The sequence below is a fragment of the Sus scrofa genome, chromosome 11 (genome assembly GCF_000003025.6).
Source record: "Sus scrofa isolate TJ Tabasco breed Duroc chromosome 11, Sscrofa11.1, whole genome shotgun sequence".
Classification (NCBI taxonomy): Eukaryota; Metazoa; Chordata; class Mammalia; order Artiodactyla; family Suidae; genus Sus; species Sus scrofa.
In genome coordinates, this window is record NC_010453.5 from 10,962,472 (window position 1) to 10,986,450 (window position 23,979).

General features: G+C 39.5%; 1 long non-coding RNA gene across 2 annotated transcripts in view; it reads right to left on the minus strand.

Moving 5' to 3' along the window:
• The window catches only part of LOC102159559, a 620,195-nt gene that overhangs the window by 498,025 nt on the left and 98,191 nt on the right, over positions 1 to 23,979 (minus strand). For both annotated transcript variants that reach the window (XR_002336491.1, XR_002336492.1), the window contains exons 6-7: positions 23,330 to 23,478; positions 22,480 to 22,593 (exon numbers count right to left, since the gene is read on the minus strand). This is a non-coding gene — a long non-coding RNA (uncharacterized LOC102159559). The remainder of the gene's footprint in view (positions 1 to 22,479; positions 22,594 to 23,329; positions 23,479 to 23,979) is intronic.

The following is a 23,979-nucleotide window of genomic DNA, read 5'->3' on the forward strand; positions in this document are numbered from 1 at the left end:
AGTTTCATTATTCTTACAGTGGACTCTCATCAGATCTTTCACTTTGAAATATCAGTAATAAGCTGACCACAGTAATTTTAAGTCTCTTGCCTTCTACAGATAGTTTTCTGTTCTATGGTTCCCTGAAAGCACCTGCAATAAGCTACAGGCCAGAGAGGTTCATCTTCAACAAAGGATCATCTCAGCAGGTAAAAAAAGGATTATTCCAGGTACTTTAGGGAATAGGCTTCTGATGGCATCACTTAAACTACTCTGATCACCAATCATCAGGAAAATGCAAGTCAAAATCACAATGAGATATCACTTTATACCTGTCGGAATGGGTATCATCAAAATGACAAGAAATAAAAAGTATTGGCAAAGATGTGGAGAAAAGAGAACCTCGTGTACTCTTCAGGGGGATTAAATTGGTATAGCTAGTCTGGAAAACAGTACGGAGGTTTCCCTACAAATTAAAACTGGAACTCCAGTATAACCTAGCAATTCCACTCTTGCATACATATGTTAAGAGAATGAAGACACTAATTTGAAAAAATGCATGCACCCCTATGTTCACTGCAGCTTTATTTACAAGAGCCAAGAGCCTAAGTGACCATCAATACATGAATGGATAAAGAAGATGTGGTACATATATACAATGGAATATTACTCAGCCATAAAAATGAAATGCCATTTGAAGCAATATGGATGCAATTAGAGGTTATCATACTATGTGAAATAAGTCAGAAAGAGAAAGACAAATATATGATATCACTTACATGCAGAATCTAATAAAAATGATACAAAAGAGTTTATTTATAAAACAGAAATAGACTCACAGATTTCAAAACCAATCTATGGTTACCACAGGTGAAACCGTTAGGGGGAAGGAAGAATTGGGAGGGTGAGAATAACATATACATACTACTGTATTAAATAGATAAAAGAGAACCTATAGCATAGCACAGAAAAGTCTACTCAATAGCTGTAAGAACCTATATGGGAAAGAAGAATGGATATCTTTATATGTATGACTCATTAACTTTGCTATACACCTGAAACTAATACAAGACTGTACGTCAACTACATACCAATAAAATTAAATTAAAAAAAAACAAAAAGCAGAAGCACAATTTGTTAAAACACACACACACACACACAAAATGGAATATTACCCATAAAAAAAAGAATCTTGCCATTTGCTACAACATGGGTGGACCTAGAACATATTATGCTAAGTGAAAAAATTCAGACAAAGGAAGACAAATACTTGTGCTTTCATTTATATGTGAGATCTAAAAAACAAAACAAAGGCACAAATATTACAAAACAGAAATCAACTTGCAGGTATGGAGGACAAATGAGTGATCCTAGAGGGAAGGGGATTGTGCAAAACAGGTGAAAAGGATTAAGAGGTATGCCCCACCAGCTATAAGTCACACGGACATAACGCACAGCATAGGAATATAGTCAATGATATGATCATAACTTTGTGTGGTGCGTAATCTGTCGACATTTTGAATCACATGTTGTACACCTGAAACGAGTATAATATTGTAAGTCAACTACACTTAAAAAAAAAACAACAAACAAACAACTTTCAGAACATGACAGGTGATGAGTCAGGATTTTGAGAACCTGTAGTCCAGAAGCAGTTGGATTCAGAAGTCTTCTGACCCAAGACAAAGCAGAATAAGAATTAGTTAACTAGGACTGAATGAATCAATGGGAGATAATCATGATTTTTACTGAAATATCATTGCTGTGTTAATTTCCTCTTTTTGCATATACAAGGAAGCTTTCTTAAGTGATCTATAACTCAAAAGAACTGAGTAGACGCTGCTTTTACAAAATGAAGTGAAACATTTGTAAATGACATCTTACTATTCCTGACTAAACCCTTTCGTATTTGGAATCTCATATTGAGCATTCTTATTTTCATGGCTATATAGCTATTTCCATAGAATCTATCCTCCTTTACATTATGTTCAATAAGAATGTATTCTCTATCATTGGGAAGACTGGCTAGGCGACCAAGGCCTAGAATGTCATGTTTGAGAAGGATACTCATTTAATCAAATCAAAGGTGACCAGACACAATTAAGGAACTAAGGCTAACTTTATGGAGTCAATGCTGGCATAGCTCTGTTGAGACTGGCCTGATAGCTGGCTTATAGGTTTCTGTCCTTATAGGTGAGTAAAGTAAGTCATTTCTTGGCATGCCCAGGAACCCAGGATGTTTTGTGGAGCTCCAGAAGAAAGGATTTATAGCTACTATAAATGAAAAATAATAGCAAGTTCTTAGCTTGGCTTCCTATCCTTAAGAGGCTTTAAAAAGTCGAATCTGAAATTCCTTATGAATGCTTCAAGTAGAGAAACTTACGAAGGCCTACATGGTTACTTACCATTTTTTTTGCAACTTTGCAATAATCAGGCTAAGTCTAAGGAAACCAGCTTTATTTGTATGATCATGAATAATCTTTTTGAGATTATCTTTGATCAAAAAGTGTGAGAGTAAGGGAGTGACTTTCGTGAGAGGGAAACTTAGATTCCATAGAATCTATGCATTGTCCACAGCACATCTTTCAGGGAATCAGATTCTAGCCTTATTCATGTTCTTTAAGCTATATTGCATCTAGTTATAGGATTTGTAAATCTTAGGTAACTGGTGGATATGCTAATTGTCTTGTCTAATATTTATTTAATTGGCTTCCTTCCCTCTGTGGAAAAATTAGTTTTGATATCTACCTGCAAATTGTACAAGAATGTGTTACTTGCTCAGATTGTCAATCCTCACCAAATTTTCCTTTCTTTCCATTTTTCTCATTATCTGACTCTAATCCTCCAAACCGAAAGTGCCATTGTTTCTGCTTCTTGCCTGACATCAGCATCACTGAGACCTGAAATGGGACTGCTCAGACCACTGTCAGGTCTCCAGGTTGCCCTGCAGCTGGCCCCTTTCCCCGAGCATGTGAAGATAATGCTAACTTCAAAGATTCACCATTATAGCAGATCATGCACAGATCAAACTTCCCTTTGGAAAAGCCACTAAGGAGGTCCTTCCAGAGCTTTGAGAGGTAACCAAGGCAGTGGATAATTTACCACGAGCATCGATCGACCTTGTCGCTTGAAGAGCTTCCAGAAACTCACGAAGGGTGCTGTATACAGAAGGATTTTCGTCCACTGGACTTGGAATCACCTGGGCTGATTACTTTCAGGTACGAGTCTTTGCTCTTTCATTACTATAACCTCTTGTATTAATATATATTAGTATATATAACTATATATTATATATACAAGATATTAATTTATAATAGTTGTTAAAATATAATATATAATATTGTATATATTATGTATATTATTGCATACATAATAATGTACATTATTATGTATATTTAATATTCATTTTAGGCATCTCTCTTTTTAGGGCCTAATCTCCGGGATCCCCAAACCATTGACCTTTGCCACCACCTCTGAACAGATGGATCAAGTAGTTTTATGGGAACAGTGCCACCATGAATCCTCGATGGATGTTATTTCTTAGACCTGCTTTGCCCTGTTCGGGAAGTTTATAATCAGCTGTAAGTTGTTCACTGAGGGAGGATATTTGTCCTCTTGAACAAAAGAGAACATGTTGAAATTTATCTGAACCTTGTGCTTCAGAAAGCAGGGAAAAGTGAGAAGGTTGAGAAGTCTCCCCAGCCTTTTGCAGTTCAAGAAACTAAGCAGGAGTTCCTGTCATGGTTCAGTGGTAACGAACTTGACTAGCATCCATGAGGATGAGGGTTCAATCCCTGGCCTCGCTCAGTAGGTTAAGGATCTGGCGTTGCCGTGAGCTGTGGCGTAGATCACAGATGCAGCTTGGATCTGGTGTGGCTGTGCCTGTGCTGTAGGCTGGCAGCTGCAACTCCGATTTGACACCTAGCCTGGGAACTTCCACATGCTATTGCAGCCCTAAAAAGAAAAAAAAAAAAAAAAAGAAAGAAAGAATGTAATGAGTCCTATCAATCTTCTTCATAGTCTTACTTTAAAAACCTTCTCCACACTGAAGTCAGATAAACATTTACCTAGCGTGATTTCTAGTTCACTTAGAAGTTGATTGGTTTGTTTTCATCTTAATTAGTGCTATAGGTGGTAAGTTATTTCAGAAAGATTCTTTAGTTTTTTGAACTTGCAATGTACCAAAATTTTAACTAGTTACATACTACATTTTTATATTTAAAAATCACTTTGAACTCAAATAACATCATCCTCCCAACAAGGACCAATTTCTAGATTGTGGGATGAAGAAATTGTGAAGCTTTCACCTTTTTCGTACTTCCACTCTCATATTTCAAAGAAAATGCCAAACTATTGTAAGTATAAAAAGTTACAGTAAGGTTCTAATTTTTCTTGTAATGAATATGTTAATGTTTGCCTTTAACATCTGAAGTTGCCAACTAAAGAGTCTTTATGGCCTCTAAAGTCACTTTCATTTCAAAGAGAAAAAAAGAAGTCCCAGATCTATAATTCTTTACAAGCCATTATTAGTGCAGTGGGCAGTTCATAACTGCCAGGAACAATTCTGCTTCCTTTTTTTTTTTTTTTTTAGAAAGGTGGACCTTATGTAGAGAGTACATAATTAAATTTTTCTTAGATAATGACATCCCCTAATAGCCGATAGAGTGTAAAGAAAAACTTGTTTTCTCTACTCACAAAACCTCTGACATCGAATGTGTTTTCCTTTTGCATTAAGCAATTCCCCAACACTCTGGATACCAACAGAGTGTCCTACAACTCAATTCTGACTCTGTCTGGAGTTAATGCAGATCCCACAGGTTAAGGGCTCAGCCCTACAAGTTTGCTCTTCGCTTCAGAGGTCATTCCTAAGTGCAGATGGTTGCCTGGTTGCCTGTATGACTGACCAGCTGGCTAAGTCATAGATTCCTACGACCTCCTCCTCAGATTTTCTCGGAGAACTCGAGAAAATCTTGACTTACATTTCCGTTTGTTATTAAGGATATTATAAAGAAGACAGATGAACAGCCATATAGAGATACCTAGCTCGATATCCAAGAGTTTGCACACATCACCTTCCTGACACATGGCTGCTTTCATCAGGCTGGAGGTTTACAGACCCTGTTGCTCAGTTTTTATTGAAGCTTTATTTCCTACATAGGTATGATTGACCAAACCATTGGCTCTTGGTGATTAAGTCAATTCTCAGTCCTCCTCCCCTTCTAGGAGATTGAGAGGTAGGGCTCAAAGCACCATCACTCTAATTACATGGTGAGCGCCTCTGAAAACCAGCCCCCAGTCTCCAAGAGTCACCCTATTAGCATAACCTCAGGTGTGGCTGAAAGGGGCTTATTGTGAATAATAAAACGTGCTCCTCTCCACCTTTGCTCTCAGAAAATTATAAGGGTTTTAGACGCTCTGTGCCAGGAAGCAGGGACAAGAACAACTATACATCTCTTTTATATCACAACATCACGAATTGTGAAATAAACATTTAGTCGCAGTAATTATAAAAGGTACAATGAAAACATATGCCGGAGACCACTTCAAGTAAAGACAGTTGGTATACTTAATTACTGGTACATGAATAAAACAGCTCAGTATAAATAACAAATAATACTAGTGAGGCAGGAGATAGATGGGCTCCAGGCTAGACATTTACAGCTAGCCTCCTGTTCATACTTTTTAAGGCAGGAGACAGGTAGGCTCCATGATGAAATTTACACCCAGCCACCTGTTTATACTTTGAGAGAGAAATAACAACAGCAATGAGGTAAATAATGAACTTTGCCTTCTGTGGACAGTTTAAACAAGGGTAATGGCAGGGGCAGAGAGGAGCTAATCCCTGCTTGGGCAGAAGATCAAGAGGTCACATACTTCCCATCCTTTGGGTCAGGGAGACCCCAACTACACAGGAACAGAAAGACTCCTCAGGGTCAGAAAGGGAGGGGGCACCGGGAGGGGGCATAATAAGTCCTCCTATTATCCCTTTGCTCTGGACTCCATCTTGGCCAAAGTTTGCACACGCGTACTGGGGAGGGCCTGGTCTGGTCAGGTGTGAGAAAGAAAAGATAACTGGCCGAAGGAAAACAAAGACCCAGCAGCACCGCACCTATATAAATGATTTAAAGCACCCCTTGGCACTCTTCCCACTAGCGGGGGCATCCACACTCCTCTGTGTGTGCTGTTTTGTTTCTAACTGCTTCCCTGTGTGCTCTCCTACATGTGCTGTGCCTCTGATAATAAACCTCATACCTGTTTTTTTACAGTTTTGCCTCCTTGAAACATTTTTCTTTCCACAGGGGCAAGAATCAGGGCAACTCTGCCCTGGTTTGCCCAGGTTCAATTCCTGAGCGGGGAATTAAGATCTTGATTCAAGCCATCACTCACTGCTGTTTCTCTGAGACCACTAGGAGCAGGAACAATCTTCAAGTAGTCCCTCTTTTTTAATGATCTGATTGGGGACTGTTCAATCACTGGACATATGGCAAGAAGTATGCTTCACATCTATTTGAAATACCCCAGAGCTCTGTATTGTTTGGGGAACAAAACTCACTATGACAAAATGTCTCTTTGGCTTGATGCTTATTTGGGGGTGGCTGTTTTTAGGAAACAAGAGTCTCCTCCCCTTAAATGTCTAAAGGAATTTATATAAAAGGCCTATTCTAGGACAAACTCTCATCATAGATTACTGAAGCACCTGAACTAGGTGTGGTAGACTAGGGAAAACTCAGCAAAGTCGGCTTAAGCAACGTGCTATCCCACTGTCTCTACATGGCCCAGAAAACATTTATTTGCCAAACATTTGCTTTTTTTCATTGCCAACTAAAAATACTGTCACTCACGAGCCACTGCAGTCACTCACCTTCAACACACCCTGAAAGGGGTTCAGGGAGGATACCAAGAGTGAGGTACCCTGTGCTCCTGGAGAAACTGTCAGAACAGCCTTCAAATAGTTAGATCTTTTTAGGCAAAGATTTATGAGTCCAATGTCTTGCATCTTTTCCTGTCTAGAAAAGCACTAAAATCATTAAGGGAGATATTTGCTCCTTGTGACTAGCAGCAAACTTCTTGTGACTAGCAGCAAACTTCTTGTGACTAGCAACAAACTTCTGCCAAGATGTGTGCTTGACTGCAAGTATAGCCCCTTCACTAAAATCACATATATATAATGTAGAAAGTAACATAATGTCTTTTCTATCAAAGGAAATCTTGGTTACTCCATTGGTCTCTGTTTCAGCCGAACTGCCCCTGCAACCCCCTCCTCTTTCGCTCTTCTCCCAGTAACAATTTGTTTCAAATTAGCCAACAGAGAAGAATGTGCGCCCTCACCTGACCCATGGGAAGGGGACAGGTCCATCCCCTGCATTAGGGATAAATAGGGAGGGTCTTTTCTTCTTTGCGCGCGCTTTTTGAGCACCCGTGCCCTTCTGCAGAAGGAAAGAGCCTTGTCGAGATCTCCCCATGTTCATGTGTCTCATTTTTCGACACTGACAATCTGAGCCATGTCCCCAACAACAGACCTCCGCTTCTACCTCTTAGGAGCACTTCCTCAGAACTATCTGAGGCTGCCTCCTGGGCTACTGTCCCCATTTTGCCCCAGATAAAACTTAACTCAGAACTTTCACATTGAGAGGTTTTTTCAACCAACATCATCTTTCTATAAATTGCCTCCCTTTCCAAACCCCTACCTGCTTCTCCTTCTCTCAGATGGTATATAAGCTTCGACTGCCAGACTCATCCCTGAGTTCATATTCTTATAGAGCCCCCACACAACATAATTAAATTTGATTTTTCTCCTGTTAACCTGTCTCATGTCAATTGAATTCTGGGACCAGCCAGAAGATCCTAGAAGAGCAGAGGGGTTTTTTCCTCCCCCACAGCAAGCACTTTGAAAATGGGATGGACAGTAAAATAAAAGAGAGGAAGCACTAGAGCAATAGAATACTTTTCCCAAGACCATGGAAAGGCTTTGGTGCTTCTCACGAAGTACACCTACAATACAGAAAAAAGGTAATGGGGAGAGTTACTCAAAGGTAAGGAGGAGACACCAAGGCTATGACAACTTGCCAAAGTCACCAATTCACTCCTTGAACTAAAACCTAGCCAGCAAGGGAAAGAACAGTGAGCAGGAAGACCCCAGGGATTGACATGCAAATAAGCACTCTAGGCAACTCACACTGAATTCTGCACTGGGAGGAATGCTTAGGGTGCTCATTTGCATGTTGGTTACCAGAGGTTTCTTTCAATTCACAGCCATTTTAAAACACTCCCTGTCAGAGCCTGGGAACAACTAAAGGGACTGAACAAAGGTGAACTAGCAAAGAGTTCTCTGCCATAACCCACAGGAGACAATGTGCCTTCTCTTGGGCACCAAAATATTCTTTTTACATGTTTATCACACGAACAGCGCAGAGCCTACGACTACTGTGCGTATTTCTTGTTAAAGAAAAGATCTCTGACCAGGTTGACCTGGTTTCTGCCTTAATCTCTAGATTCTGATGTTATGGAACCTCCAACGGAGTTCCTCTTCTCAGCGAGAGTAATATCTCACTCTTCTGTTCCTGTATCTGCTTCCTATTTATAAAGGGTGCACTTGGAGGAAGGCAATGAATGTTTCTTTCTTTAATCTACAGCAATATTTACTGCTTCGGGGGAGTTCAGGTCTTGTCCTTTGGCAAGCTCACAGCTCTCAACTGAAACAGGCAAAGCAAACGCATTTTCTCTCCTTCATGTGAAAAAGGCTGTGGTTAACAGGACTCTGTTGCTGACAAGTGTAGCCATTTTAATTGTTTTAAAACAGATAAACAAATAAAAATCAACAAAAAAAGATAATCTTAAAGTCAGGAGTCCACTCTAGAAATTGCTTTCTTACGGTGTCTGTGCAATCAGTACAATTCGGCTTCCATCGTCGTTGTTTTTTAGGTGCCTATGAAGTACTAGTTGTGGTTCAGAGTGTCTATCTCTGTCCTTGAGTCACCAACATTTACCAGAAAAAAGATACAAAGCAGTCTCTACAATAATGTACATCCAACTCTTTCTAAATCTCATAAGTGGATATAATATTCTCCTTAAGGATAGAGTACCAGGAGGGCTGTAGGTTGTATGATGGTGAATAGAGATCCGATTCAGGATAATGTGCTTATAAATAGGATGGAACAGAGGCAATGATAATACCTCTTTTCTTTGGACTAAGAGAATTCTTTATAATGATGGCCAGATGTTGGCAATGAATACAAATATACTAGGAGAGCCCCCGATTGTTTCTGTCTCTTGTGTATGTACAAGGCTAGTTCTTCCAAAATGTGGTTGTGAGTGTGGAATAATTATTTTAGATATGCTGGTGTGGTGTATGTCGTCAGTCTCAGTCACAAAGCTCATTTCAACCTGGATCTATTACCAACTATACTCATAGACGCCTCTGCAGTTAATTCCAGCCACTTTTCCTAGTGACGCTCAAAAGGCAACAACGGTGTGGTCTCTCAACCTCACCATCAAGGACTGTGCAGAGAAAAATACATAAAAGTGGTTCAGTAGATCAGATGGTGATGATTTTTTGTGCACAATAAACTGCAAATAGTACCCTCCCGAGGGAATGCTTCCCTGTGTATCTATTGCTTTTAATCTCACCTAACTTCTTTTAGTATACTAGCTCTGCATCATACAGGAGCAATGCAAACATTTTTTTTTTTAGCATGCAAACAGCAGTAAATCACATCTTTCACTTCTGTAGCTCAATGCAAATATTTAACATTTATCTCATGTTTCTTATTATCTAAGCACCTTACATTACACTAGAGAAAGATTTTATTTTACTCATTAATGAGAATCAAGATACAAAGAAAAAAATAACTTTGACTGTGCATAAGGTCTTGACTCAGTTGAAGTCTAAATTCAGAATTTCTAAAGCACATTCTTCTCATAAATGTAGGTGTAGCCTGTAGAACTCTCGGCCAGGGAAAGCCATAGAATGAGTACAGCCTACATAGTGGAAATGTGTACCTTGTAAATGTCTTATCATTATCTTTTCCCAGAAATTATTTGCTTCTATATTCTTCACAAAATGGCCTGAATAGAATAACTAATGGCATAATTACTTCAGATCTTTGAAATAGTTGAAGAGAATCTGATGAATGGATTAAAAATTCTGTCCTTTTCATGAGTATATTACTGTAATTTGGTTATATGTGGAGTTTTTGTTGAGCACTATTAATCATTCTTAAATGCTAAGACAGAAAATTTAGATAGTTTTTTAAAGCTATCCCTTAATGTTTGCCAGGCCATAAAAACTACTAAAATATCAGACTTTAAAACAAAATTGACAGTAATTAGAATAAGTATGTATTTAGATTAAAAAAAACAACCAAATTTCCATAAAGCTAGTATTTTAAAATACTTTACTAAATATCCACATACTGAGTTATTTGAAATTATATGTCTTGCAGAGTTCCCATTGTAGTGCGATGGAAACAAATCCAACTAGTATCCATGAGGGTGTGGGTTCAATCCCTGGCCTCGGTCAGTGGGTTAAGGATCTGGTGTTGCTGTGAGCTGTGATGTAGGTCACAGATATGGCTGGGATCCTGAGTTGCTCTGGCTGTGGTGTAGGCTGGTGCTATAGCTCCCATTCGACCCCTAGCCTGGAAACTTCCATATGCCTCGGCTGAGGCCCTAAAAAAAAAGAAAAAGAAATTATATGTCTTGGAGGCCAGTTGTTTATCTAAGATAAAATCCTATTCTAAGATGCTAACCATTTAATTTTAGTATCAAATCAAATCCTTTTTTAAGGCCAAGTCCTGTCCAAAGCCACTGTGATTTCAAACTCGAGAGAGAAATCAATCCCAATCAAAACCTGCACTGTTCTACAAAATCTTATCTTGTAGAAAATACATATTAAGTTTTACAGGTTGATCAGAAAGTGATGTGTTTATGAAAGACGTGGTATAAACACCCAACAAAAAGAAACAAAAAGATGGGGTTTACTATCACATATCGTATAAGTGGCTTTTTATTTTCTGATTCAAAAATTTAGACACGTTTAAGTTCAACTTTGACTAAAACAACATAATGATCTTCTCTGCTTTTATTTTGGGTCCCCCTCATTGCCAATCTTTCTAGATGTAACAAGAAATAGGATTTTACAGACAAATCATGAAATTACAGGGCAACAGAAGAAATAAGATGGTTGTGAAGCCCAGCGAAAGGATCAGAGTTGAACAGCACGAAGCAACTGAGTAAGGAGAGAAAGAAAGAGAATTGAACAAAAGGACATGTATTAATCAGAGCACATTTAGAAATGTGAATTTACTAGTCTAAATAAAGAAGGGTCTCATGGGTTCCAGAAAATGAAATCCAACCTCACGCAGGGCTGGAAGTTGGAATGGACACTGAGGACCAAGAATGCTCTGCATCTCTCAGAACCCCAGGGCTTCCCTCCACTCAGCCTTTCTGCCCCGGCCTCTAGCTTCTCTTCAAAACTATTGTTTCTTTCCTGTTATCATTGATAGGCAGGAGGTTCTGGTCCTCCATGGTACAGATTCTCACCTAGCTCTATAAAGAGTATCTCAATATGCAATGGTGCCTCCATTCTGACTGACCCAGCTCCCAAGCCTCCACCCTTTTCAGTCCACTCTGGTCAAGGGGCAGAATCAAATGGTAATAAGGGTGCTCCTTCTTTTTTATTCCTATTTATTTATTTATTTATTTGTGTCTTTTTAGGGCTGCACCCACTGCATATAGAGGTTGAATCGGAGCTGTAGCCACTGGCCTACACTACACACCACAGCCACAGCTATGCAGGATCTGAGCCACGTCTGCAACCTACACCACAGCTCATGGCAACACCAGATCCTTAACCCACTGAGTGAGGCCAGGGATCAAACCTGTGTCCGCATGGAACTAGTCGGATTCGTTTCCGCTGAGCCACGATGGGAACTCCAAGGATGTCCCTTCTTGATTGTGTATGAAGCAAGATTCTTAAGCAAGGGGTTATAGCAAGGCATTAAATGGCCAGCATCTGTATACTATGGAGTAGACAACCCCTGAGCATTTATATGGAAACATGCATTTGTTTGTCAGGCCTTAATTGCTGTGTTGGAAAGCTGAATTTGAGACCAGGCAGGGAAAAGTGAAGACGAGGAGACTGATGTTACAAAGTAATGAAATACATTTCTGCAAAAAATAAAAGATGGGAGTCTTTGGAGAATGGCCACAGTGATATAGAACAGAACATTATCCACAGCTTTGCCTTTCACCTATTACAGAAATGGAAAAGAAGGCCAACGATCATGCCTTGAAAACTGTAATCCCAATATGCTATTTTAAAGAAATTACTATTTACAAAACGCCACAATAAAATAAATAATAGTATTTCTATTTCTAAATGATTAAATATGGGTCAGAAAGAAGGCATTCATAATGAATATTCATAGATCACAAACCAATCTGTTGTTAGGTATAAAAACAGAACTCAGAGTCTGAGTCTCTAATCTCTTCCAGGTTACTATATTTAATGTACTTCTGAAAATGAGTCAATCTCTCCCACATTTGTGATACAGAATTCCTTAAATGTAAAAAGAAATAGAGCTCTTCCTAAATAACAAAATTAGTAAACCTTGAGAGTTTAAAACACCTTTATTTAGTATATTACGTATATATTTACCAAACCAAGAGTACCTTTATGTCTTTGTTTCACCCAGCCTTCACTCAGTGCTCAAACTGTTGACAATTCTTCATCCTAATAGTTTCAATAGTTTTCAATGTGCTTTAAGCACGAAGAAATTAATAGGCAGAGGAGTTCCCGTTGTGGCTCAGCAGGTTAAGGACCTGATGTTGTCTCTATAAGGATGTGGGTTTTATCCCTGGCCTCGCTCAGTGGGTTACGGATCTGGTGTTGCCATAAACTGTGGCACAGATCACAGATGCTACTCAGATCCAGTGTTGCATGGCTCTGGCGCAAACCTGGGAACCCCTGGCCTGAGAACTTCCAAATGCTGCAAGAAAGGAAAAAAAAAAAAAAAGAATTTAATTGGAATAGGTATGTTAATGGAAGATCTGAGTGAAGGGGGCTTTTTCTAGACCTCTTTCCAGACCCATGGCTTTGAAACCTCTTTGATGTTGTATGTATTGACCTACTACAAATATACATAAATAAGTTTGCATATATACATATTGCATATTACATACATACATACAATATAACGTACAGTTACCTCCGTAGTCACAGGTTCTGAACAAATACTGAGAGCCAGTGGTGAGGGACTGGTGCATCTGTGTTATTTTGGTTTCCACAACGTCCTATAGCCCATCCCCCGAGAATACCAAAGGACAAATTATATGTATTCTATACACATACAAGCATATACATATATACATGTGAAATAGAAGTTTAATAAAACATTACTTATTCTGTCTGCATCCAATATTCCTATTTCTGCCACTTTTCCTCTTCTATTTCTGCTTTTAAAAATGCTGATCACAACCCACTAAATTGAGTTCACAAGCCACTAATGAGTTCCAATCTGTAGTCTGAAAAAGACCACCCTAAACCAATCAAACACTGTATTTTATTTCAGGTTTCTTCCATTAATGTGAAACACCTAGAGACAGCCTGTGTCATCCGTGACGTGATAGCCAAGACCATTAGATGACTTACACTGGTCTACCAACCCATCAGTGTTCTTCCTGGTAACCATGCAGCCTTTCCCTATAAGTGAGCACAGATGACATCACTGTAAGTCGCACAGGCCTCTCCTTTATCTGCAGAAAATAGTCATTTTCAAATGGCGAAAAGAATCCCCACCAAAAAACAAACTGAACCACACAGTACATCTAACAGAAAGTGATGAATGGATTGGCTGTCAGCAGAGTCCAGCGTGCTCCCCTCAAGAAGTGTGAATAGGACCTCAAATTCATCTTCATTAACATGTTACCACTTAGTATGGTGTTCTAGAGATACGTTTTGCTAGCTAATAATTAATCAGAAAAAGTCTCTAGTGGGAGTGGCAGAAGGGAGAATGAATACATAGATTTGCTCTGCATAAAGAAGGATCTCCAGAAATCACACCATAGCATAATGCCTCGAAGACATAAGAACAATGTGAAATTTGGGCAGAATGATAGGTTTTTAAAAATACAGTCCTCTTTGGAAAAACAAGTTGAGTCTCACTACACCTATAATGCTCATTATTTCACAACGCCTTCCCCCTCAGGTTCATATACCCCTAAACCCTCCCTATCACACCATCTACCCCTATCCCTTCCCTGGCTTATCTTCAGAATGCTCATCCTGACTCTAATGAATTATTCTACCCTTATTTGCTTTGTGTCTGCCATCCCACTTAGTCTGGCTAATTCAATACGGAATCCACAGTGCCTAGCGCAGTGTATACAACATCAACAGAACTCAGCAGACGCATGTTGAAGGAATGGGTGAAGAGATGGACAAAAGTGAGTGAATATGTTAGAATGTAGATTATGATTTTTTTCTGCTTTCAAATAAGGTAGAGACTAACAGCACCAACAGCACACTCTCTGTGCATTTCTGAAAAGCATGTTCCTCTTCCTCCTATTCACCGCAGCTAGAACGCTTAAGTTCTGTTCAACTTTCTCCCTCTGTCTCCCACTCCGCTAATGTTTATCGGGTGCCTGCTGCAGGCCAGCAACTGCAACATCTCTCTAATCCATCTGTCCTTCACCATTCCCTGCACCACAGCCTCACCACTTCCCCCTTACATTACTGCAATAGCCTCTTAAATCGTTCCTGGATCCTATCTCCAGTAGTGAGTTCCCCTAATCTATATCTACACATGGTTGCCCAAGTGATCTTCCTGAAATGTATGTTATTCCCTTGCTCAAAATCCTCAAAGCCAAACTCCTACGTGTGGCCTTCTTTCCTAGGTTCATCTCCCTGGCATTAATTCTATTCTCTACTTACACAGCAAAAATTCAATAACACTTTGCTGAATGCTCCATGCTGTTTCATCACAATATAACCTTCTTCTTGAAATATCTTTCTCATTTCCTTTACCTGATGAACTTCTATTCATTCTTAAAGATTTAAATCAAAGGTATCTTTTCTAAGCAAACTTCCTTGGTCCAATGACCTTCTCAGCCAATTACTCTTCTACACCACTGTTCTTTTGAGGGGCTCCTCACTCTGTGTTTGAAGCCTATAAAGCACCTATTAAATTTTACTGTTATTTCATTGCTAATCATCAGGGAAATGCAAATCAAAACCACCATGAGCTATCACCTCACACCTGTCAGAATGGATAACATCAAAAAGGACATAAATAAGAATTGTTGGCAAGGATGTGAGAAAAGGAAACTCTCCTACACTGCTGGGGGGGATGTAAATTGGTGCAGCCATGGTGGAAAACAGTATGGAGGTTTGTTAAAACCCTGAAAATAGAACCACTATATGATCCAGAGATCCAGTCCTGGTTTTATAGCAAAAAAACAAAAACAAAACCAAAAACAAACCCAGCCACTACTCTGAAAAGATGCATGTACCCCAGTGTTCATAGCAGCATTATTTACAATTCCCAAGATATATATAGAAGCAACCTGTGTCTATCCAACAAAGAAATGGATAAAGAAGACTGGTATACCACTTAGCCATAAAAAGAAGGGAATTCTGCCATTTGCAGCAACATGGATGGACTTGCAAGGTAATATGCTAATTTTAGAAAGTCAGACAGAGAAAGACAAATCCTGAATGATATCACTTATATGGGGAATCTTAAAAATACAACAAACTAGTAAGTATATCAAAAAATGAAGCAGACTCACAGATACAGACAACAAACTAGTGGTTACCAGTAAGGGTGGTAATATTGAAATGGAGGAGTGGAAGGCACAAGCCATTGGGTATAAGACAGGCTCCAGGATGTGTTATACAACTCAGGAATATAGCCAATATTTTGTAATAACTGTAAACAGAAAGTAACACTTAAAAGTTGTCTTTTAAAAATATTTTTAAATAAAATTAAAAATAAATCTTAAAACAATAATAAATAGGAGTTCCCATCACAGCACACTGGAAATGAATCTGACTAGTATCCACGAGGATGCGGGTTCGATCCCTGGCCTTGCTCAGGATAAGGCGCTGCCGTGAGCTGTGGTGCAGGTCACAGACATGGCTGGTATTGCTGTGGCTGTGGCATAGGCTGGTGGCTACAGCTCGATTCAACCCCTAGTCTGGGAACCTCCATATGCTGCGGGTGTGGCCCTAAAAAGACAAAAATAAATAGATAAAAAATAAAAACAATAATAAATATATAAATGTTACTGGTTTTGTTAACTTACGCGCCTATTGTTGCCCTCCTCCCCCACCCCACAAGACTTCAAACCCTTCAGGATGAACATGAGTGAGCAAGAATGAAGACCTGGGCATAAATCTCCTTTTCTATCTACAGTACCTCCCACCGACGTTGTCTGTCAGATTCCATAGCTTTGGACACACAATCCAATGTAGCTGGTTTATGCAAAAATGTAGTTATTACAAGGTGTAAGGCAGCTAACAAAATTTCTGGGAAAGGCAGGTCATTGTACAGGTCATTGTACAGCTTGGATGGTACTCAACCAACAACTCGCAGTCCGTAGAACACTTGGTCCTTACAGGGACCTCACAGCCAAAACCTCACTCTGACTGCTCCAGGACAATGATTGACCAGTAGTTCCTGGAGAATCAAACACTGCATCACCATACTTGCCAGAAGGTTCTCTCTCTGAACACTTATACCCACCACTCATTGCTCACTTCTTCCTTCCAAGTCTTTTCACCTACTCTGCACAACTCCAGAGGTTGCCATCACATCACACGGAGCCTGTAAGCCACATGCTGAGGCACCCTTCACACACCCTTCACCTTTTACATGTGCTTGAGGAATCATAGCTCATGTGTGAATCCTAGCTGCAAAGGGATCTGGGAAATGTAGTGTCACCCTTGCTGCCTCAATAATTCAGGAAGCCACACCAAAAGGGGGACTGAGGTGGGTGCTGAGTGAGCCACTTTGTACTTCCTTTCCATAAGTGCCTAGTAAATGATGAGGAGGAATGAACAGATAGAAGGAAGAAATATAAAAGTCATAATTATCATCTTAACTCCTCCATATTGTTATTTACATATTATTCAAATTTAGCCTTTAATTAACAAAATATGCCATTACCCCTTCAAAAATATCATTTATCTTCTTCTTTTCAGGCAATTATTTGGCTCTGTCTTTACTGCATCATCTGCTTCTAAATTGTTCAAATGTTCACACAATCTATGTGTTCCTTCGACTGTAGCTTGTGATTTGAAAAATACTGCATTCCTTTTTACCTGTACAGGAACATGAACCCTCTGATGATAACAACACATATTGACTCATACAATGAAAGTTTCCTTTGAGGAATGCCCTCTTGGTCTAGTGGTTAGGACTCAGCACTTTCAACCACTGCAGATCAGGTTCAATACCCGGTCTGGGGACTGTGATCCCATATCCAGCTGCAGCATGCCATTCCCGCCCCCGCCCCACGAAGGTTTCTGTCAAATCTGAAACCATAATTCCAAGTTACTTCTGTCAGAACAGATAAATTGAACATAACTTTGATTTCTTTCTGTGCTTGGAATCTTTATGTCAGAACAGATAAATTGAACATTGATTTCTTTCTGTACTTGCAATCTTTATAGCACATTGATGACAGCAATTAAGCTATCTATTTTAGGCATACTAGGTATAGAACTCTCCTGCAAAAATTCATAAGCTTAAATAAATTCATTTTTTAACCTGGCTTAAGTTTTTGTTTCCCAAAGTTCAAGACCCAAATTAGCACTCTTCTAGTGCATTCCCAGTGCATGTTTTTTAGGTACCCAGACTGAGTTTCTAAAGATAAAATTATGCTTAGTGATAAGATTTACACTATCATCATTCAGCCCCTGACTCACTGAATGACACAGGTGAGCTATGTAAGATATGGTAGTTAAGTGACTGGTTCAGCAAGTGAACTATAGGAAGGGTCAGAGGTTAGGATGATAAAACTCAGGTAGATGGATGAGGATTTTATTACAGCAATACTAATATGAATTCATTTCCAAATAAGACCTTATAATTGTGAAAAAAGCATTTCTCCTGTTAAATGATGTGCACAACATTTCTGGGAAGCAATCGGGTATCATCTCCATTTTACTGAATTCAATCAACAAATCAAAAAGTTGAGCACCTACTATATGCCAGGTGCTGTGCAAGGTGCAATAGTTACCATAATTAGACATAGGGTAACGTGATAGTGTAGACATAGTGTAATTGGAGTTCAATAAATGCCATGATAGGAAAGTTTAGAGTAGAACAGAAGCATAAAGGTAGAAAAGATTCACAGAAGAAGCTCTTAGCCTAGACTTTCAGAAAGTGAGAGTAACATCTGAACTGGTGGTTCTGAACGAGTGGCAATTTTACACCCACCCCACTTCTAGGAGATATATTTGATTGATCCAGTTTTTTTATAGGAGTTGAGGGGTGCTACTGGCCAGAAGCCGGGGATGCTGCTAAACCTCTTTCCAAGTCTCGCCCACAGGAGAGCCCCTGCAAAAAAGATTATTCAGTCCATAAAGCCAACAGCGCTGCAGGTAAGAAACCAGCCATGTAAGAGCTGATACATGACTAGGACCTGGCTAGGTGGAGGCATCAGGGGAGGACATGGCAGGGTGGAGGAATGATAGGGGACAATGTTCCAAGAGTGAGTGCCTCTTATGTGAAGAATCTCCACACTAACTGGATCGCCAATGTTCTTTAATTGTTGTGAAATACACGTAACATGAAACTTACCATTTTAAACACTTTTAAGTGTAGAGTTCAGTGATATTAAGTGTTTCACACTGTTGTGCAACAACCACTACCATTTATCTCTGGAAATTTTTCATCATTCCAAACCATACCTCTGTGCTTAATAAACAGCAATTCCTCATTTTTCCCTGCCCCCAGCCCCTGAAACCCATTGTACTCTCTGTCTCTATGGATGTGACTGCTCTAGGAACCTCGTATAAGTGGAATAATACAGTATTTGCTCTTTTGTGTCTGGCTTATTTCACTTAGTACAATGTCTTCAAGGTCCATCCACATTGTAGCAAGTGTCAGATGTCCCTTCCTTTTAAAGGACTGAATAATATTCCACTGTATGTACAGACCATATTTTGTTTATCCACTCATCCACTGTTGGACGACTGGGTTGTTTTCACCCTTTGGCTACTGTGAATAATGCTGCTCTGAACATGAGCTAGAAGTATCTGTTCAACTTCCTGCATTCAACTCTTTTGAGGATATACTTAGAGATCGCAATTTTTACATACCAATTAATTGTTCTATTGCTCGGCATAGAGTAAAAAAAAATAATACCCAAGATCCCTCCGATCATGAAACTTAAATTCTAGTGAAGGAAAACAAACACATGAACAAGAAGATCATTTCAGAGAATTCTATCAAGAAAAAAAAGGACTGATGTGGAGTTGAATAAGACTGGAACTTACAGTGCTGGAACTTCGGAATGGAGTGGTAAGAAGGCAAGGTAGGAAAAGTCTCATAGTGCAGGTAACTCAGGTAAGGACTCTCTATTTCATTTTATGGGCAATGAAAAGTTCAGAGAAGTTAAATGAATTGGCCAAAGTCTCTCTCTCTTCTTTTTTTTTTTAGGGCCACACCTGTGAAACATGGAAGGCCCCAGGCAAGGAGTCGTATCAGAGCTGTAGCCGCTGGCCTACACTACAGCCACAGCAATGCAGAATCCAAGCCGCGTCTGCACCTACACCTCAGCTCACGGCAACGCCAGATCCTTAACCCACTGAGTGAAGCCATGGATCAAACCCGTGACCTCATGAGTACTAGTCTGGCTCATTACTGCTGAGCCACAACGAGAACTCCAAATTGCCAAAAATCTTACAGCTAATAAATTCTACAGGCCAGGCTAGGACCAGTATCACTCCCTATAAAACTGAATAATGGTACGTGTTTATTAATTAAGCACAGCAACTTGCACCCTACCAAACAGACAGCTGATCTTTTCCATCTGCTTTCCTCTAGAGTATTAATGCTATGAACGGTAAGACATTTTAATGTTCCACTTACCCACATTCATTCTATACCCAGCTTTGCTGTGGTATTCTTCTTTGCTTTTTTTAAAGAGATTTTCTACAAATACAAGATAAAATAGTATTGATTCTAAAAAGAAATGCCATATTTCCCTACAGCCTAGCTTTAAAATAAACATTTATTCAGTTCAAAAAAAATTCGCATGTGACCTAAGTAATATTTGACAAAATAGAGAAGCATTCTGTCGAACAATAAGAACCCTGTTTCTTCTAAACCTTGCTTTCATTCAAGGTCATGTGCAGCTTACATAAATATTACATGAAACCTGTTTTGCAAGGAATCACTGTCTATGGTGATTTATAGAGACATGAGTCCATTGGCAGAGTCTAACATTTCCAAATATCACAAGCTTTTATTTTCCAGCAAAAAGAAGAAAGTGACTCTTTCTCCCTAGGTAAATGGAACTATTCTCTCAAGTAGGATTAAGAGTTTAATGCAATTTATGTGTGCAGTTAAGATTATCAACTGTTCTTTGTGTCCCATGACAAGATGTGGTGCAATCCAGCTTAAAATCCCCACCTCATTGGTTAGAAGAGCAAGCATGAGCTATGATACAAAGTTTGTATCATAAAAAGATAGAGAATTGTTGCTTTTTTATTCTCATTTAATCTTTTGCTGCAATGTGAGCTATTACAGAACTAAATAGTGAGTAGATATTCTTAGCCTTAAAAGTATTTTATAGAAAGAGGACAATTTTGCTGAATATATCTTCTCTGTCAACAAACAGTTTTAAACAACTATTATGTGTAAAGTACTTTAATAGGTGCTATTAAAATTGTTATATGTCATTGTGAAGGGAAATGATTTCCTACATATATTAGCTGATGGGTCTTGCAAAATAAAAAATATCCTGTGTGAAAAGATTTAACATGACTTAGAGAAGTTTCACCTTATTATTAAAAATCCCTATTATTATCCCGCGTTGCTGTGGCTCTGGTGTAGGCCGGTGGCTACAGCTCCGATTGGACCCCTAGCCTGGGAACCTCCATATGCCGCGGGAGCGGCCCAAGAAATAGCAACAACAACAACAACAACAACAAAAAGACAAAAAAAAAAAAAAAAATCCCATAATTACTGCCAGGGGACCTCTTATTTTTATCTTTTAGAATTGACCTCAGATAAAATACTTTGTAAACACATCACTTAATATAATACTGCAAGAAGTTAAAAGGACTTTTCATTGCCTTGCTTTTCACAGAATCTCCTTCTACCCCTCTGATAAACTCCTTAGCCTCTTTTTTGCTTATTTGGTATTCATATTTTTGTTAAGTGTCAGGCACTGTACTTGACATTGAGGATATGAAGGTGAAGAAGTAGGAAGAAGGTTGTTCTTTTGTGAAGTCCACTGTCTGGTTGGGGAAATAAATACATAATATAAAGTTTACAGGCACCATGACAGGTCAAGTAGAGGTTACCATTGGGGCACATGGAAAGAGCATCAAAGCTAACACAGGGAGGAGAGATGGAAAAGGGGAAATGACAAAGAAAACATCCCAGAAGAAGAGACATTCATCTTACCCACAAAGATATTCTCCAGTCTCATGGCTACAGAAGAGCATGGTTTTTCAGCATAAGTTTTACACCCATTTGCATGTGACTCCTCTGAATCATTCAGCCGGGTACCCCAGTATCCAAAATTGGTTCCTTCCTCAATTGGTCTTGGCTCCTTAATTCCATTACTTGCTGAGCCTGAAGGGACCCCAGTGATTGTGCCTCCCAAGGCACAATGTGAGTTTTTGTGTCCTTGGTTTTAGGAGCGAATTTCATTTTCTAGTGAGACTGCAGCACTCTCCTGAACTCCAGCTGGTTTGTCCAGGACCCTGATCCTCTGTCCAGCTCTTGCCAAATTCTCCCACACTCATTCCCACTCTACCCAAAGATCAAAGAGCCTGTTTCTAGGTAACTTCCCTTCTAGGATAGCTCCATGATCCAATTCAGACAGGGGTCAAAAGACTCACATTGAGTTTCGCCTCTCAAATTGAACCCCCAGAAAATAAAGACCATTCCATGAGGAAGGCAGCCACATCTCCATGGACATTGTGATACAGGAGGTGCTGCTAGTTGTCCCCTCACTCGGGGTGATCATCAGTAAGTGTTCTTTAGTTGCAAGCCACATCAGTCATTTTGAGTTTCTCTAATGGGAGAAAAAGAAAACACACTGAAAGAAGTCGGGTCACTCACAGAGCTAGAGGAAAATCTAAAGAACTAACGTTCAGAAAGGCCAGAAACCAGAGCTGTTCTGGGCACTGGTGCAGCAGGAATGAAGGAACAATCTCTCCAGGAGGCCACTGCTGGAATGACTCTACTTTGAACACATTCCCCAAGACTTCAATTCCAGAGAAAAGGCATCAGGCCAATTTAGGGCATGTGTGCCCACCTGTTAGCCAGAGGAAGACAGGTACCACTACTTCGTACATCTAATAGCAGAGGAGTGATTCTCCAAAACACTGTTGGGATGCTGTTACCATCAGGAGGGAGAATAGACACTGACCTGCAAAAAGAAAAATGTCCATTATAGGAGTCAGTCTTTCTGGGTGAGTTCTCAGAGTTCCAGTCTTTGGGTTCCTAGTGTACACTTTTCTCTACACTGCATAAAGTTTCAGCACACCTTCTAACCAGTTCCACATAGGTTCCAAAGCTTTAAACATATGAGCAACAGGAGTCTTTGAAGATTTAACTCTTAAATATAAATCGAGTATAAATCATGGAAAAGAAACTATCTTTCTCCAGAATGGTCAGATTTTTTAGGGCCAGCCATGTAAATAACAATTAGAACCTACTAATAAACCCCCCTGTTATTTAAAAAATTAATTATGCGTGTTCTTCCCATATGGAGCAACTCTTTGAAGAGAATTAGCCATGTCTTATACCTATCCCAGCACTCGATAGTTAATAAAAATATTAACTAATAATGCCACTTTCTATTGCACTAAGAATTTTTGGAGCTATGTTCCTATTTCCATTTTTGAGATTCCTCCAAATAAATTGTCATATGGGCAATACTCGACACCTTTTTGGTTGGGCTCTCGTCATTTACAACAATGCAAGCTTAGATATCTTGTGGTGTCAGGTTATTCTGTCTTTCCATGTCTATTTACAAAAAGGCATAAAATATGAAGAGCCCATTTCTTGTGCTCATCATCCTTGAGTGCCTAAATGTTGGTCCTGTTGACAATCTTTGGAGTAAATTTTTTCAAGCTTGGAAAAATGGAAAGCCTGATACTCACGTATAACAAAACCCAGGAAGGGTGATCCGGTAGAAAAAGAGAATGATGATGGTAATAATACTAATAACCGGTATGAATGAGCCTTTGCTGTGCACAGGCTCTGCCCTGAGTGCTCTGCATACATATGTTTCCATACTGATGGGCATTATCTAGGAGTGAGAGATAAATACATGAGAAAAAGGGGGTTATTACTGGAGCCAAGTCCACGAGTACATGGAAAAGGATGGGGAGATGGGACCAGAGCTCATGTGGAAAAGTTGTCTTTAGATAAAAACAAGGGAGTCCATCTGTGATAACATTACTAAGAGACTGGGAGATTTAGTTGGAAAGATGAAGGAATTATACTATGCTGGCTTCTAGTTTCTCAGTGAAATAAGAAGAAAATAGTAGGAGGGAGAAGGGTGGGTGGTTGTTGGAGGTATGAGGAAAATGGCAGGCAACAGAACTGCTCCTATTAACTTTAGCAGAAATAAAAGACTCTGTAATCTGGAGAAGAGGAAGAAAACCATACACTTCACATTTAATGACAGAAGATAGCCCTGAGGTTGTGCAGGACCCTTAGGAGAGGACTATGGGTTCTCACAAAGCAGCCTGGGCAGGGCAAAGAGAAATGATCTTTTGTGAACAGTACGGCCCTACTTCCACATCCA